This window comes from Nicotiana tomentosiformis, chromosome 3 (genome assembly GCF_000390325.3).
Source record: "Nicotiana tomentosiformis chromosome 3, ASM39032v3, whole genome shotgun sequence".
NCBI lineage: Eukaryota > Viridiplantae > Streptophyta > Magnoliopsida > Solanales > Solanaceae > Nicotiana > Nicotiana tomentosiformis.
In genome coordinates this window covers 146,398,058-146,415,330 of record NC_090814.1, presented here as the reverse complement: position 1 = coordinate 146,415,330, position 17,273 = coordinate 146,398,058, and the positions used below count along the sequence as shown (strand labels likewise).

At 37.7% G+C, this 17,273-nt stretch overlaps 1 long non-coding RNA gene across 2 annotated transcripts; it reads right to left on the bottom strand.

Moving 5' to 3' along the window:
• Positions 1 to 2,569: 2,569 nt before the first annotated feature.
• Positions 2,570 to 16,517, bottom strand: LOC117280258 (uncharacterized). 2 transcript variants are annotated; one of them, XR_011415049.1, is made up of 4 exons: positions 16,385 to 16,517; positions 15,284 to 16,279; positions 4,027 to 5,524; positions 2,570 to 2,835 (listed from the first exon to the last, which is right to left on the bottom strand). It is a non-coding gene; the product is annotated as an uncharacterized lncRNA (long non-coding RNA). The 2 variants fall into 2 exon arrangements; XR_011415048.1 differs by lacking the exons at positions 15,284 to 16,279; positions 16,385 to 16,517 and adding an exon at positions 8,397 to 9,157 and having other exon boundaries at positions 4,027 to 8,309.
• Between the last annotated feature and the right edge of the window lie 756 nt (positions 16,518 to 17,273).

The following is a 17,273-nucleotide window of genomic DNA, read 5'->3' as shown; positions in this document are numbered from 1 at the left end:
TACACAGACAGATGTTTGTCAGTATTGAACACCGATTATGCGACCGATATGCGACCGCAGAACCTGTTCCGGAGTTTTATTTTTCTGGTTTTATAAACCCGACCACATTCTTATAAAATAATATTGGGGGTCATTTTTAAGGGTTTTCATCTGATATTTTAGAGAGAGGTGAGAGAATTTTAGAGAGAGAAAGTGAAGACTTAGTCATTTATCCATCAATTCTTGTTCAAGGTTTGAAGATTTCACAAGGATCTTGCTAGGGTTTCAAAGAGGTAAGAATTTCTTTCCTCAATTCTTCAATTTCAGGTTTTGAGTAATATGGGTGATTAATAATATGATTCTTGGGTGTAAGAGTATTATGTATACATACCAATAAGGTTGTGGAAGGATTGTTAAGTTCAAATGGGTAAGGATTGGTTTGAAAATGGTAGAAATCTTCATAGGTTTTAACTAAAGATTTAAGGGTCGAGTTGGTGTCGGATTTTGGTAAACTTTGTATGGTTGGACTCGTGGTTGGATGAGCGTTCATATTCTATCACTTTTGTCAGGTTCCGAGACGTGGGCTCTACGGGCGATTTTTGAGTTAATTTCAGATTTTATTGGAAAAATTAGTATTTCCTTATGGAATTAATTATAATAATTGGTATTGACTGAATCGAATTAATTGTGGCTAGATACGAGGCTTTCGAAGATCAATTCTCGTGGAAAGAGCATAGCGGAATAAAGAATTACACGGGTTGAGGTAAGTAACAATTATAAATCTGGTCCTGAGGGTATGAAACCCCGGATTTTGGTATCATGTGATTATTTTGGAGGTGGCGCACATGCTAGGTGATGGGCGTGTGGGCGTGTACCGAGGAGATTGTGACTTGGTCCGTCCCAGGAAACTGTAAAGTTGAATAATTTATTGTTAGCTATATGATCTCTGTGAGTTGAAGAAATTTGACTATAAATCATGTAAGAAATCATACTTAGGCTATGCTATAGTACTGTTGAGACCGTAGAGGTCGCGTACTTGTTGAATTATTTGCTAATTGTTGTCTTGTACTTAGTCATAATTTTTTTTGCGTATTATACCTTAGTCTTTCTGGATATTTGGTGATATACTATGTTATCTTTATTTGGGCTGATCTTTGTGATTCCTGAGAGTCCGAGAGACTTGAGAGGTTGAGAACTGAGTAAGGCCGAGGGCCTGTCGGTGCGGTAAGGATATTATGGCACGTGAATTGTCCGTGCAGGATATTATAGCACGTGAGTTGTCAATGCAGATTATAGCGCTTAGGCTGTAGGAGTCCCTCCGGATTCTGTACACACCCCCAGTGAGCGCGGGTACCCATTGAGTGTGAGTGCTGAGGGCTGAGAGCCGAGTGGTTGAGCTTTTATGATAAGTTGAATGACTGTTGCCTGAGAGGTTGTACTTTCTTTGCATTTGTTATTGCACTTGGTCGACATCTGTCATTGTTGTGAAATCTCTGAAAGAATTTATATCCGGATTACTTAAAATTGAACTGTATAAAATTGATTTGGCTTAAACTGCCGGATTTGAAAGTATGTCTATTCTTTGCTGGAACTACTGAAAGTGAACTATGACTGTGTAGCTCGTCATTATCTTCACTTTCTTAGTTATTATTGTTACTTGCTGAGTTGGTTGTACTCATACTATACCCTGCACTTCGTGTGCAGATCCAGGTGTTCCTGAACATAGCGGGTGTTGATCATTTCACGCAGTTGATTTTCAAGAGATTTTGAGGTAGCGCCGTGTTCCGCAGACCTTATCTCTCCTTTTCTATCTCCTTGTTTACTGTATTTGGTCTCAAACTATTATAGACCGTATTTTCCAGACTTATACTCATATTAGATGCTCATGTACTCAATGACACCAGGTTTTGGGAGTATTGTATCGGAAATTGCTAGATTTTTGGTATTGAATTAAACGTTACGTTTTTTTTTTAATTTAAAGAAAATTGTGGGTTATTGATATTGTCGGCTTGCCTAGTACTGAAATAGACGTCATCACGACAGGTTAGAATTTTGGGTCGTGACACGTATTTACGTTAGTTATTCAGAAGTGATTATATACAGAAGTTTCCAAGAAGAAACAGTCGGTTGTTTTTTAAATCTGTAAATAATAAAGCTTGCAATTGCAGTAATGGGAAGAGAGACGGGTAAAGCACAAGGAGTCTACGAAACACTGATCTTTGAAAGTTTTAGGAAGAAATTTTGTTAGGAAACATATACTATATTGACATTTGACTGGTACTACCTTAGTTTTATAAAGTAATATCTTAGTTAAAGAATAAAAAACAATAAGGAAAAAAGTTTCAAAATCTCTCGATCGTGTCATCTTTGTAATAGAGCAGCGCTTCCTTGTCTTAATTGGCAAAAAAGTAAATAGAGATTACTGAATTTTCTACAGTACAACATAAACAATTTAAACCATAAGACGATCAATTGGTAAACAAATTGATTAATGCATGTAGGTTTAATTTAAGCATTTTCTTTTTCAGCTGAACTGAAGGATTTTATTGAATATAAAAGAGTTAGTCCGGAGACATACATATGGAACTGATCTATGAGAAACAGTTCTACAAGCATATGTATCAACCTACATATTACTACTACTATTAAACACCAACAACTTAACAAAGCAGATATAAAGTTAGGAAGCTACTGTTTATTGAAATTTCTATCACAACATATATGATGCGATTACTCTCGCTGAACTTTGAACCTTCCCTTGGCAGCTTTCACAGAAAATAAGCGACGACCATTCTCATCTCGGGGGCCCTTGATCTTGCCTCCTACCAAGTTCACCTTGATTTTCTGGCCGGACTCCTACATATATACAAAGCATCAACTCGATCATTGTCACACCTCCTTTTTCCCGAGGGGTGGGGGATAATAGAGTTTTTTCAATTAAAGTGACATTAATCGAAATGAGATTATTTATTTATTCAGAGTCGTCACTTGGAATAATTTATAATGTCCCAAGTCACCGGTTTATTTTAAATCCTAAATCGAGGAAACTTGACTCTATTTTAAAGTTCACGAAATCAGAAAACCGGATAAGAAATTCTGTTAACCCGAGAGAAGGTGTGAGGCACTCCCGAGTTTCGTGGTTTTAGCATGGTCGCTCAACTATTAATAATTGGCCTAATTATCTGATTTATTACATGTTTAAAACTTATGTGCATTTTTACCTTCGAACCGTTTTTAATTAATCAACTAACCACTCTTAATATTTATGGATTTTTTTTAAACAAGTCGCGATGTCGCGCACTCGTTGTTTTTGTACACATTGCGAATCGCGTCATGTGAAACGCACCCGCGATTTACAACATATTTATTTTATTATTATTTGAAGTTATGGTCGAATCATGTGAAACGCACACTCGAATTGGGATTTATGTATCGTGACCATGCCACGGGAACCGTACCCATGGCCACGATGATTTATTAATCGCGCCTAAAGCAGAACTACGAATGTTTATAAGTCGTTTCACAGACATCTCAGTCTCAAATGTGGTAAATACGAATCAATGGCTTCACTTCTCAATCACAGTAAGGCAAATCACGATAAAAAAAAAGGGAATTCAAACTTTAATTCTCCTAACCTAGTACACAAATAACATTGTATCAACTAAAGTCAACTCAATTAAGCTTATTACACAAACTTGCCATTCCTATCAAGTGGACGATTTGATTAATCATTTCTCATGCCTATTGACATTTCAACAATACTCTAACACTATTCAAGTTTAAAGACGTATGAACATGTAGAAACCCAATACAACAATTAATGAATTCATAAGAGCAAAGGCTAAAGCAAGGAGTTCTTTCCCCCTTTTTATTTCAGAGCCCCAAACAAACAGAAAACAAATTATTATGAGTTTAAAATTACTAAATGATACATATGCAGAAAGCGTTCAATCACGCGAGGGCAATAGTGGGTCGGAATTTCATGAAGAAAGAGAAGACATAATTCATATTCTGTCAAGACAAAAACTCGAGTTCACAAGTGAATACCTGGTTATGCAAGAACCAATTTAAAGGGCCGAATAAAGGCGAAATAAAGAAAGTTGAAAACTCAGCAACCAGTGCAGTCCAAATCGGTAAGCAAGCAACTCATCTACAGCTTCTAATAACCTTGAAAACCCCAGAGATTATGAAGAAAAGAGGCTGAAATGTTGAATCGGCTATATGATTTTAACTCCAAAATTTGACTGTTTCTTTCTAAGAAATTCTGAAGTTTAGTTATAAATATTCTGAAGTTTCAACAGCTGTATTTAGGCGTGTTGAGAGTGAGGTGAGAAGAGAGACGAAGGTGAAGGCGGCGCTAGGTTTTTCAAAGGGGGATCTTCCTGTTATCCCCTCTCCTTTAGGGTTTGGGAAAATGGGTGTTTTAAAGAGAGGGGGGATCCGGTTGGGCCAGGCGGGTCATAAAAATTGGGCTTCTAAAGGGATGGGCTTGATACAATTGCAAAATTAGTCACTTTGGACTCAAATTTGAATTAAAATTAATTTGTATGGCTAAACTATTATATATATTTTACTCAATAATTGACTAATGATCTAAGTAATTAACTAATCTAAAAATACATTTTTTGGTTTTTAGATATTTATATAATGCATTTAATAATGTAATTAAATCCTAAAATGCAGTTTAAAATCTAAAATGCTATGAAATTAAGATTTGAACATTTTTATGATTTACGATATTCCCAACATGTATAAACAATGCGAATAAATGCAAAATAAATAAAGAAAAATTTCTAAAATTCATAAAAATAATTAAAATTATTTTTGAATTATTTTTAGGAGTAATCTCTTATGTGGGGCAAAACTTAGGTGCTCATAGCTGCCCCTCTTTGCTCGAAAACATGAAGAGTTTTCGGGCAAAGATAAAGTGAGCAATTACGAGTAATTTTTGCCCGTTTGGATACTCCATGGGAAGCGGGGTTTTTTTTTTAAAAGTTTGACCGAACCTTGCTTCGGAGGTTGCCTACATATCCTTGGCTATAAAGGAATCAGGTCAGTGTAGTTTTGGTAATTTTGGTAGCTGGGACTACTAGGAGCTGTGATTTTATTGTTGTTGCTACTGTTACTGCTTGCTGAGCTTCTTATTATACCAAAATCAAAAATAAAAAGAAACTAAACAAGCCTACCAACACTGAGTTACAAGGTTCCTATCTCTAAGTCTTCTGAAACTCGATCTTGAGTCTTGGTTGTTCTTCATGCAGACTCTGATCTGAACCTTGATGCTTGCTAGCTGTAGGTGCTAGTTCATTCTTCTTTAGCTTTTTCGGATCAAGACGGGACAGGCAAAGCTTGTGACTTCAATCATGTCTTGAGCAGTCCACATCTTTTCTCTGCTTCTACACTTTGGATTCAATTCTTTTCCATTTCTTTCTCTATTTTGGATTGAGACTTTTTTTTGGTTATCTCGAACCTTGTGCCTCGAGAGAAAAACATGCTCATACACCAAAACAAACGAACGAACGAATTTTTTCTGCCCCAATTTTCACTAGAAAAATTTTGTGAGTTATTTGTAACAAAATACTATATTACTTCATTATTGAAAGCAATAAAAAAAACGGGAATGGTGTACCCTGAAAAGATCATGATGATTTTTTTTTATTGTTCCAAAAGAATGTCTCAACTAAGGATTGGTGTACCTTATGTTGGGAAAATGTGGCCAGGGATTGGGATACTCTATATTGGCAATCATATCAGGGAGTGGTGTATTCTGCATTTAAAATCAAATCAACTAGGTAGTGGTGTACCCTATGCTGGTGAACACAGCTAGAGATTGGTGTACCCTATACTGGTAAGGAAATGTAACCAGGGGTTGGCGCACTGTATCACTGAAAAGGAAATGTAACCAGGGGTTGGCGCCCTATATTACTGAAAAGGAAATGTTACCAGGGGTTGGCACCCTGTATTACTGAAAAAGGAAATGTAACCAGGGGTTGGCACCCTGTATTACTGAATTGTAACTAGGGGTTGGCGCCCTGTATTACTGAAAAGGAAATGCAACCAGGGGTTGGCGCCCTGTATTACTGAAAAGGAAATGTAACCAGGGGTTGGCGCCCTGTATTACTGAAAAAAGAAATGTAACTAGGGGTTGGCGCCTTGTATTACTGAAAAGGAAATGTAACCAGAGTTGGCGCCCTGTATTACTGAAAAAATGTTGAATCCCCTGGGCAAAAAGGTTCTACCTAGGTTAAACTACGAAAAACAAACATGGGCGAATAGTACTTCTACCCGGAAATATGTGTTGGATCCCCCTAGGCAAAAAATGTTCTACCTAGGTTAAGCTACAAAAGTAACCTGAGCGAAGAGTACTTCTACCCGGAACTATGAGCTGAATCTCCTTAGGCGAAAAGGTTCTACCTGGGTTAAGCGACGAAAACCAAACTTGGGCGAAAAGTACTTCTACTCGGAACTATGAGCTAGATCCCCTAGGAGAAATGGTCCTACCTGAGTTAAGCTTTGTATAAAAACCTGAGCGAAGAGTACTTCTACCCGGAATATGAGTTGGATCCCCCTAGGCGAAAAGGTTCTACCTGGGTTAAGCTACGAAAAACAAGCTTGGGAAGAGTAGTTCTACCCGGAAATATGAGATGGATTCCCCTAGGCGAAATGGTTCTACCTCGGTTAAGCTTCATAAAACAACCTAAGCAAAGAGTACTTCTACCCGGAACTATGAGCTGGATCCCCCTAGGCGAAATAGTTCTACCTAAGTTAAGCTATTTATAAAAACCTGAGCGAAGAGTACTTCTACCTGGAAATATAAGCTGGATACCCCTAGGCAAAAAGATTCTACCTGGGTTAAGCTACGAAAAACAATCTTAGGAAGAGTACTTCTACCCGAAAATATGAGCTGGATTCCCCTAGGCGAAATGGTTTTACCTGGGTTAAGCTTCATAAAACAACCCGAGCGAAAAGTACTTCTACCCGGAACTATGAGCTGGATCCCCTAGGCGAAATGGTTCTACCTGAGTTAAGCTATGTATAAAAACCTGAGTGAAGAGTACTTCTACCCAGAAATATGAGCTGGATCTCCCTAGGCGAAATGGTTCTACCTGGGTTAAGCTATGAAACAACCTGAGCGAAGAGTACTTCTACCCAAAAATATGAGTTGGATCCCCCAAGGCGAAATGGTTCTACCTGGGTTAAGCTACGAAAAGAAAAGCATGAGCGAAGAGTACTTCTACCCGGAACTATGAGCTGGATCCCCCTAGGCAAAAAGGTTCTACATGGGTTAAGCTACAAAAAACAGCCTGGGCGAAGAGTACTTCTACCCGAAAATTATGAGCTGGATCCCCCTAGGCGAAAAGGTTCTACCTGGGTTAAGCTACGTAAAACAACCTGAGCGAAAAGTACTTCTACCCAGAAATATGAGCTGGATCCCCCAAGGAAAAATAGTTCTACCTAGGTTAAGTTACGAAAAAAAGCATGAGCGAAGAATACTTCTACATGGAACTATGTGCTGGATCCCTCTAGGAGAAATGGTTCTACCTGAGTTAAGTTATGTAAAATAGCCTAGGCGAAGAGTACTTCTATCCGGAACTATGAGTTGGATCCCCCTAGGTGAAAAGGTTTTACCTGGGTTAATCTACGAAAAACATCCTGGTCGAAAAGTGCTTCTACACGGAACTGTGAGCTGGATCCCCCTAGGCGAAAAGGTTCTACCTGGGTTAAGCTACGTAAAACAACCTGAGCAAAGAGTACTTCTACCCGAAAACTATGAGCTGGATCCCCCTAGGCAAAAAGGTTCTATCTGGGCTAAGCTACGAAAAATAGCCTGGTCGAAGAGTACTTCTACCAAGAACTGTGAGCTGGATCCCCCTAGGCGAAAAGGTTCTATCTGGGTTAAGCTACGTAAAAAAACCTGAGCAAAGAGTACTTCTACCCGGAATCTATGAGCTGGATCCTCCTAGGCGAAAAGGTTCTACCTGGGTTGAGCTATGAAAAATAGCCTGAGCGAAGAACATTTCTACCCGGAACTATGAGCTGGATCCCCCTAGGCGAAAAGATTCTACCTGGGTTAAGCTACGTAAAACAATCTGAGCGAAGAGTACTTCTACCCAGAAACTATGAGCTGGATCCCCCTAGGCGAAAATGTTCTACCTGGGTTAAGCTACAAAAAATAAGCCTGGGTGAAGAGTAACTCTACCCGGAACTTTGAGCTGGATCCCGCTAGGCGAAAAAGTTCTATGTGGGTTAAGCTACGAAAAACAAGCCTAGGCGAAGAGTAACTCTACTCGGAACTATGAGCTGGATCACCCTAGGTGAAAAGGTTCTACCTGGGTTAAGCTACGTAAAACATCCTAGGAGAAGAGTACTTCTACCCGGAACTATAAGATGGATCCCCCTAGGAGAAAAGGTTCTACCTGGGTTAAGCTACGAAACAACCTGAGCGAAGAGTACTTCTACCCGGAACTATGAGCTGGATCCCCTAGGCGAAAAGGTTCTACCTGGGTTAAGCTACAAAAAATAAGCCTAGGCAAAGAGTAACTCTATCCGGAACTTTGAGCTGGATCCCCTTAGGCGAAAAGATTCTGCCTAGGTTAAGCTATGAAACAACCTGAGCGAAGAGTACTTCTACCCGGAACTATGAGCTGGATCCCCCTACGTGAAAAGGTTCTACCTGGGTTAAGCTACGTAAAACATCCTAGGAGAAGAGTACTTCTACCCGGAACTATGAGATGGATCCCCCTAGGCGAAAAGGTTCTACCTGGGTTAAGCTACGAAACAACCTGAGTGAAGAGTACTTCTACCCGGAACTATGAGCTGGATCCCCTAGGCGAAAAGGTTCTACCTGGGTTAAGCTACGAAAAACAAGCTTGGGAAGAGTACTTCTACCCGAAAATATAAGCTGGATTCCCCTAGACGAAATGGTTTTACCTAGGTTAAGCTTCATAAAATAACCTGAGCGAAAAGTACTTCTACCCGGAACTATGAGCTGGATCCCCCTAGGCGAAAAGGTTCTACCTGGGTTAAGCTACGTAAAACAACTTGAGCGAAGAGTACTTCTACTTGGAACTATGAGCTGAATTTCCCTGGGCGAAAAAGTTCTACTTGGGTTAAGCTACGAAAATAATCTGTAATAATGATGCATGCTGAAAATAAAAGGAAATAGAGATTTTGTGAAACTCACCTTTGGTGACATTTGTTCTTTAGGAATCGACATTCAGCACTGCTTTGTTCCTGCTTCAAAACAAAGAAAAATTATGAGTTTTAAAAGTGGTGGTCGGTTTGGGGCCTTGATGTCCTTGGCAACTTGGCGTTGTGCCCATCTTTTTTTTATGATGATTTCAACCTGCCACTAGATATTTCGTGAATACCACTTGCATTTCTATCAACAGAGAGCCTTTGTCTTTTCAACCTTTTACATGACGGTTGGTCACGTGGGACTTAGCCGTTTCAACTTTATTTTTGCCTTTGTGGCATTTCACTTCTGACTTCTTTCCTCCATAACTTTCAATTTCAGAGCATTGGGGAACTTTTGGATTTTCCAACTTTGCCAAAACGGTTAGTCACTTGGGACTTAACCTATTAAACTTCATTTTGCCTTGTAGGTACTTTCAATTTGATTTCCTCCTTACAAGAGTTTTTGATTTCTAAGCATCGGCCGCCATAGCCAGTCTGGGTCGACTTGATGCCCCTGCCGAGTCTGGGTGCCTTTTTTGCATAATAGCTTATATTAAACGAGAGCCCTATAAATCAGTCTTGTAATCTCTTCTTTGCCTTAGTTTTTGGAACAGAGTTAGACCGAAAGAGATTCAAAGAACAAAAAAAACAATGGAATGGACAATGAATATAGACAAGAGGTATCCCTTTCGGGGAAAAGAAAGGACTTATCTGAAGTACTTGCGGACTTCAATGAACATGACATGCCTTTTGTACTGGATGCCTGATCCGTGTAAACCGTCCGACTCTTAGAAATTCATCACAACTTTTGCCTCAAAACCGAGAAACCTTGCCCGGGACTTTGCCGATGTCAATGGTTGTGAGGAACCTTTTTCGATCAATGTTGCCCTTTGCGGGTTTTCAACAGCTTACCTCTCTCATTGTTTCCTCATTGTCACCTTATAGTGCTCTTTACGAGTTTTCACTAACAAGGCTCTCTCATTTCTCTTCTCACCATCGCCTTATAATGTCCTTTGCGGGTTTTCACTAACAAGACTCTCATTTTTATTTTTTCTACTCGTCATCACCTTATGGTGCCCGTGAGGTTTTCACCAATAAGACTCTCTCATTTTATTTCTCTCATTTTGGTGGCATCTGATCCAAGTGATTGTATCCTTCAATTCTTTAACATTCTCATTGATTGATCGGAAGGACTTGAAAACGATTTGGATAAAAAAGATTTGGATTGAATTACAACTTTGGTACCTCTCAGGCGAAACCATCGCCGAACCATTGTAACATTTTCCCCAGTTTTAACTTTTTGGGGAATGTGGATTTTTATTTTGGTGTGACTGAACCCCAGAGAGAGGCTGCCTACATATCCTTCCGGAATCAAGTCAAACGTAGTTCAAGACACTTTGTTTTGATTTTCTTTTGTTTTTTTTCATTTTTTTTCTCTTTGTTTTTCATTTGCTTCTTCTTTTTTTCATAAAACTTCCAGGATCCGAAGAGGGTAATCAAAGAAAAGTAACCGGCTCAAAAGGATTTGCAAAGGGTTGATAGTGTTTGGGTAGCGAGAAAGAAAGTCTTCGTCATCCCAATCAGAGAACATTAAAGATGCGTAAAAGGATCAATCATAATACCTTTTGACCGTGTCTGTATAGACAGTTGTCTCAGAAACATTTCCTTCGATATCTCCCAAATACAACGCTCCCTTTTGGTAGTAATCTTGTTACAATGTATGGACCTTTTCAATCTGGAGTCAATTTTCCTTTGGCTTCTTCATGATGCGAGAGGATACGTCTTAGGACGAGTTGCCCCACTTCGAACTTTCTGGGCCACACTTTTTTGTTGTAGGCACATGCCATTATTTGTTGGTACAACTACCCGTGGAAAACTGCGGCCATACGTTTTTCATCAATCATAATCAATTGTTCCAAACCAGTTTTTGACCCAATCTTTATCCTCAATCTCGGCTTCTACAATGATCCAAAGAGATGGAATTTCTTGGCTTAGGCCTAGTGTTCCAATTTTTTGCTTATTTTCTCACAAGCCTTATCTTCAACACATCCTGCTTCTTGATTCATTATTTCGAGGTGTGACGACGTTTTAGGATCTGGGCATGAAGTCCGGAAGCATGTCATATTATTAAAATCTTTATTAACAGAATTGAAAAGAGAATAAAAAAATGACAAGATTAAGAAAAGAGACATTCTTGGACAATAAAATATTGATTTCATTTGATTTATTTTTGATTTGTTTTTATTTTTTTGATTTTTTAAAGATAGAAGGGTTTACATTAGAAAGTAAGACAATAAAAGTAAAATATCTGGATTACACCCTGAAATAATACGGAGGCAGAAAAGATAGCAAGGCTGGCTACCAAGACTCCCGTTTAATATGGAACTTTCAGGTTTGGCGCCCGTTTTTAGGTTTCTCTTCTGTCGCGGCAATGGCTACTAGGGCTTTCAATGTTGGTTCATCAATTCTTCAACTGCCCTTTTGAGGATCCAACAATCCTCTATATCATGTCTCACTGCTCTAGAGTGGTATTCACATCTACCATCAACTTGGTGCGAGGGGAATTCGGAATTTGGCCGATTCGGGGCCACTGGCTGCAACAGACCTAGCGCGATTAGCTTTTGAAACAAACTTGAATATGATTCATTAGTATGGGTGAACTGATTCCTTCTGAGGGGATCATTTGGGCGAGGATTGTATTGGGGAACATTTGGTTGGGGGTTATACGGAGCTTGGTAATGATGGGCATTTCTGGGAGGTGGAGCTCGATTTTGTGTATAATGTTGTGGCCGCGTATACTGTCACGCTTTCATCACCGCATTGGGAGGCAGTGTCACGTCATAAGAAGTGTCTTTATGGGGACAATAGTGTTATGACGCCTTAGAAAGCATATATGATTGGTTGAATGACCTGCGGGCCCCCTCGAGCTCGAAAACATCATGCTCCCTCTTCCCTCATGTTTCTGTTCATCAACCCCCCCGAACCATTCTGAACGGTCTGTGATGTGGCCTTGAAGGCAGCATGACTCGAGATTCGGCCCATTTTTAAACCATTTTCGATCATCTCCCCAATTTTGATAGCTTCGGCGAATGGATTATCCACAGCGGACATCATATTCTGGAAGTAGTCCGCCTCTTGGGCCTGTAGGAAGATCGTAACCATTTCTGCTTCGTCCATAGGAGGTTTTACCGTGGCGGCTTGATCGCGGCATTTGACAGCATATTCATGAAAACGTTTCGCGATTTTCGTTTTAAAATTGGACAAAGCGTTCTTTTTGGATTATTTTTTTCACTCTTGCTTCTTTTTTTCGCTCTTTGTTTTTCTTTGATATTTTTGTCACTCTTTCTTTCTTCTCTTTTTTTTCACTCGATTTATTTAATGGCTATGATTGAATCCGATGAGGATTGCCTGCGTATCATAACGCCGCATGAATCAGATCTTGCGTAGTTCGGGCAAAATCAGGAATAAAGTAAAATAAACTAACTTTTTTTTTACTCATATACAAATAATCACAGATTTTTTTTTCTTTTTTTTTTTGGAATCTTTGAAAGAAATACTTTTTAAAAAAAGAAAGAAAATATTTTGAAATTTTTTATTTTTTTTGTAAATTTAAAAAGACAAAATTTTTTTTTTTGGATTTTGATTTGTTTTTTGAATTTTGGGAGAAAGTTTGGATTTGACGTCTCAAAGAAAGACTTCTAAAGAAGGAATTAAAGAATTTTTTTTTTTTGGATTTTTGAAAATTGGGGGCTGAAACCGATGAGGTTTGCCTACGTATCTCACATCCGGTGAGAATCAGACCCGCGTAGTTCGGTCAGATCGGGAATAGACTAACCTATTTTTCTTTTTCCTTTTTTTTATAAATACTTTTAAATATTTTTTTTTATTTTTTATGGAATTTTGAATTATTTATTTTTAAAAGAAAGAATTCTAAAGATGGAAGAAAATATTTTGGATTTTGATTTGGATTTTTGTTTTAAAAGATTTCAAAAGAAAAAAGGAAAATATTTTTGGATTTAATTTTTTTTTTTTTGGATTTTTTAAGTAAAGAATTCTAAAGAGGGAATTAAGTGAACGGAAAATATTTTTGAATTTGTTTTTTGAAAATTGGGGCCGGAACCGATGAGGTTTGCCTACGTATCTCACATCCGGTGAGAATCAGACTCGCGTAGTTCGATCAAACTAACTATTTTTCTCTTTTTGATTTTAATGAAAATTAATCTTTCCACTTCAAGCCAAACTACTACAAAAACTTAGTAAAAAAAAGATTATTTGTACTAATCTAGGAGAATGATTTTTTTTGAATAATTTCGCTCAACTAATTTTCTAAAGCCGGTCAACAATGCAAGCAAGCCTTCCAAATGATGTAGCAAGTAGCACATAAGTGAACATGATGGTCTCAAAGAGGATGCCTGTCTTATACAGACCTGGCCCCTGTGCCGAGTTTCGCTAGGTCAAATGCACGTGATACAAATAAAGCGAGCCTACTAGGGATATCCGGCATGAGGATTGTTCTTCTAGGTTTAAAAATCCTAAAGAAGATGGTATCTAGACCTGACTTACCCGGGCGGATAACCCGAGCCGAGGAGCGTCAAGCGTCACCAGTAATAGAACAACACTGGCTAGCTAACGGCTCTCTCGCCTAAAAATGTGTGGCTAAATCCTTCACCAGAAGCTGGTAGGCGAAACTAGCTTTATCTCAAGATAGATTTTTTGTGATGCTGGTAAGTAAACACAACATAACTAACTATCAAAAGATTAAGAGGGAAGAAGGGTTTCGTAACAATTCTATATACAGTTCAAGCAATATCAAAGTGGTAAAAAGCGGCATTTAGCACATTAGGCTCAAACATGTAAAAAATCAAATAATAAACAAAAAGCCAAGTATAACAGTTATTCTAAGCCTGAATTCTGAACCCTGAACCAGAGATTCTGGGTTCTTGTTCCCCAGCAGAGTCGCCAGAGCTGTCACACCTCCTTTTTCCCGAGGGGTGGGGGATAATGGAGTTTTTTCAATTAAAGTGATATTAATCGAAATGGAATTATTTATTTATTCAGAGTCGCCACTTGGAATAATTTATGGTGTCCCAAGTCACTAGTTTATTTTAAATCCCAAATCGAGGAAACTTGACTCTATTTTAAAGTTCGCGAAACCAAAAAACCGGATAAGAAACTCTGTTAACACGAGAGAAGGTGTGAGGCACTCCCGAGTTCCGTAATTTTAGCATGGTCGCTCAACTATTAATAATTGGCCTAATCATCTTATTTATTACATGTTTAAAACTTATGTGCATTTTTACCTTCGAACCATTTTTAATTAATCAACTAACCACTCTTAATATTTGTGGATTTTTTAAAACAAGTTGCGATGTCGCACACTCATTGTTTTTGTACACATTGCGAATCGCGTTACGTGAAACGCACCCGCGATTTACAACATGTTTATTTTATTATTATTTGTAGTTATGGTCAAATCACGTAAAATGCACACTCGAATTGGGATTTATGTATCGTGACCATGCCACGGGAACCGTACCCATGGCCACGATGATTTATTAATCGCGCCAAAAGCAGAACTACGAATGTTTATAAGTCGTTTCACAGACATCTCAGTCTCAAATGTGATAAATACGAACCAATGGCTTCACTTCTCAATCACAATAAGGCAAATCACGATAAAAAAAAAAGGGAATTCAAACTTTAATTCTGCTAACCTGGTACACAAATAAACATTGTATCAACTAAAGTCAACTCAATTAAGCTTATTACACAAATTTGCCATTCACATCAAGTGGACGATTTGATTAATCATTTCTCATGCCTATTGACATTTCAACAATACTCTAACACTATTCAGGTTCAAAGACGTATGAACATGTAGAAACCCAACACAACAATTAATGAATTCAGAAGAGCAAAGGCTAAAGCAATGAATTCTTTCCCCCTTTTTATTTCAGAGCCCCAAACAAACAGAAAACAAATTATCATGAGTTTAAAATTACTAAATGATACATATGCAGAAAGCGTTCAATCACGCGAGGGCAATAGTGGGTCGGAATTTCATGAAGAAAGAGAAGACATAATTCATATTCTGTCAAGACAAAAACTCGAGTTCACAAGTGAATACATGGTTATGCAAGAACCAATTTAAAGGGCCGAATAAAGGCGAAATAAAGAAAGTTGAAAACTCAGCAACCAGCGCAGTCCAAATCGGTATGCAAGCAACTCATCTACAACTTCTAATAACCTTGAAACCCCCAGAGATTATGAAGAAAAGAGGCTGAAATGTTGAATCGGCTATATGATTTTAACTCCGAAATTTGATTGTTTCTTTCTAAGAAATTCTGAAGTTTAGTTATGGATATTCTGAAGTTTCAACAGCTGTATTTAGGCGTGTTGAGAGTGAGGTGAGAAGAGAGACGAAGGTGAAGGCGGCGCTCGGTTTTTCAAAGGGGTATCCGTCTGTTATCCCCTCTCCTTTAGGGTTTGGAAAAATGGGTGTTTTAAAGAGAGGGGGATCCTGTTGGGCCAGGCGGGGCATGAAAATTGGGCTTCTAAAGGGATGGGCTTGATACAATTGCAAAATTAGTCACTTTGGATTCAAATTTTAATTAAAATTAATTTGTATGGCTAAACTATTATATATATTTTACTCAATAATTGACTAATGACCTAATTAATTAACTAACCTAAAAATCTATTTTTTGGTTTTTAGATATTTATATAATGCATTTAATAATGTAATTAAATCCTAAAATGCAGTTTAAAATCTAAAATGCTATGAAATTAAGATTTGAACATTTTTATGATTTACGATATTCCCAACATGTATAAACAATGCGAATAAATGCAAAATAAATAAAGAAAAATTTCTAAAATTCATAAAAACAATTAAAATTATTTTTTGGATTATTTATTAGAGGAAGGAAGTCAGGAAATTGACGGATGAATTTACAGTGGTCAGCCTCCAACCACCATTGAAGAGATAATCCTCAGGCACTAAACCTTCGCACTGGAACATCATAAGAGGGGTATAATCCCCCTCTATAGCATCACTGGCAGTAAACTTAGAGCCATGGCCTGGAATTAGCTTAACAGTTCCTTCCCTATCACATCCATAGCACTGCAGTAAAGAAACACAGAGATGAAATTAAAATTAATGTACAACTAACTCTTAACAAGTGAAAAATGGAAAAGAAAAGTTATTTTCACCCCTGATATATATTACCTTTGCTACATGGTTGACTTCTTTCCCAACGTGGAAAAACGAGCCACTCATGTAATAACATTGTTCTGGGGTAATGCTATCACATTCTTCACATTTTAGCTGGAAAAAAAACAAGAATAGAGTAAGCGTGAGAGCAAGTAGGGTTATATATATGTATGCAGTATCTTCTCTATTGATCCCAAAATAGAATATTGAACAAGAAAAACTTAATTTATTTAACAGTGAAAAAATAAGGCATATCTTCGTCATCTGGACCTCCCACTGGTTCCATCTCAGTAATGCGTTTTAGTTCGGCAGTTATCTGGAGTAGGTGTTTCATTATAGTTTCTAAAGTTAGATAGAAATTGGAATTCAAGTTTGGTGTGATGAAAGTGAATGAACACTAAGACATACTATTTATAGAGAGAGTTGTGTGAATGGCTTTTCAGGCATTATTCTCCCAAGCTCGTTTTTCTCTCTCTTTCATTTCTCCTTTTTTTAATTTTAATTTTAATTTTTTCTTTTCTTTTTACATATTACCTATAGATTGTCGTATGGCCCAAAATGTTTATAATTCTTTTCTTAAGAAAAGGGATATTAAGAAAGGGAAGTTGTTCTATAACATTTTTAAAAAAAATATTATCGCATAAATCGAAATAAAGGAAGTATAATATGATTTTATATAAGAATAAAAGTACTATGGGGTAACGAATATTAAGTACTTCCTCTTTTCTATTTTATATGGTGATATTCAGAGTACAATGGTCAAATATGTTAAATTTTAAGCCTATTGTCTTTTCAAGTAGAGAAAGGTTGATAAGAAATTCTAGGAGGGTAATTATTGAATGAAAAACGTGTATATAGTATGTAAATATAAATACCTGGTTGATACCACAATCTCTGCTTTTAG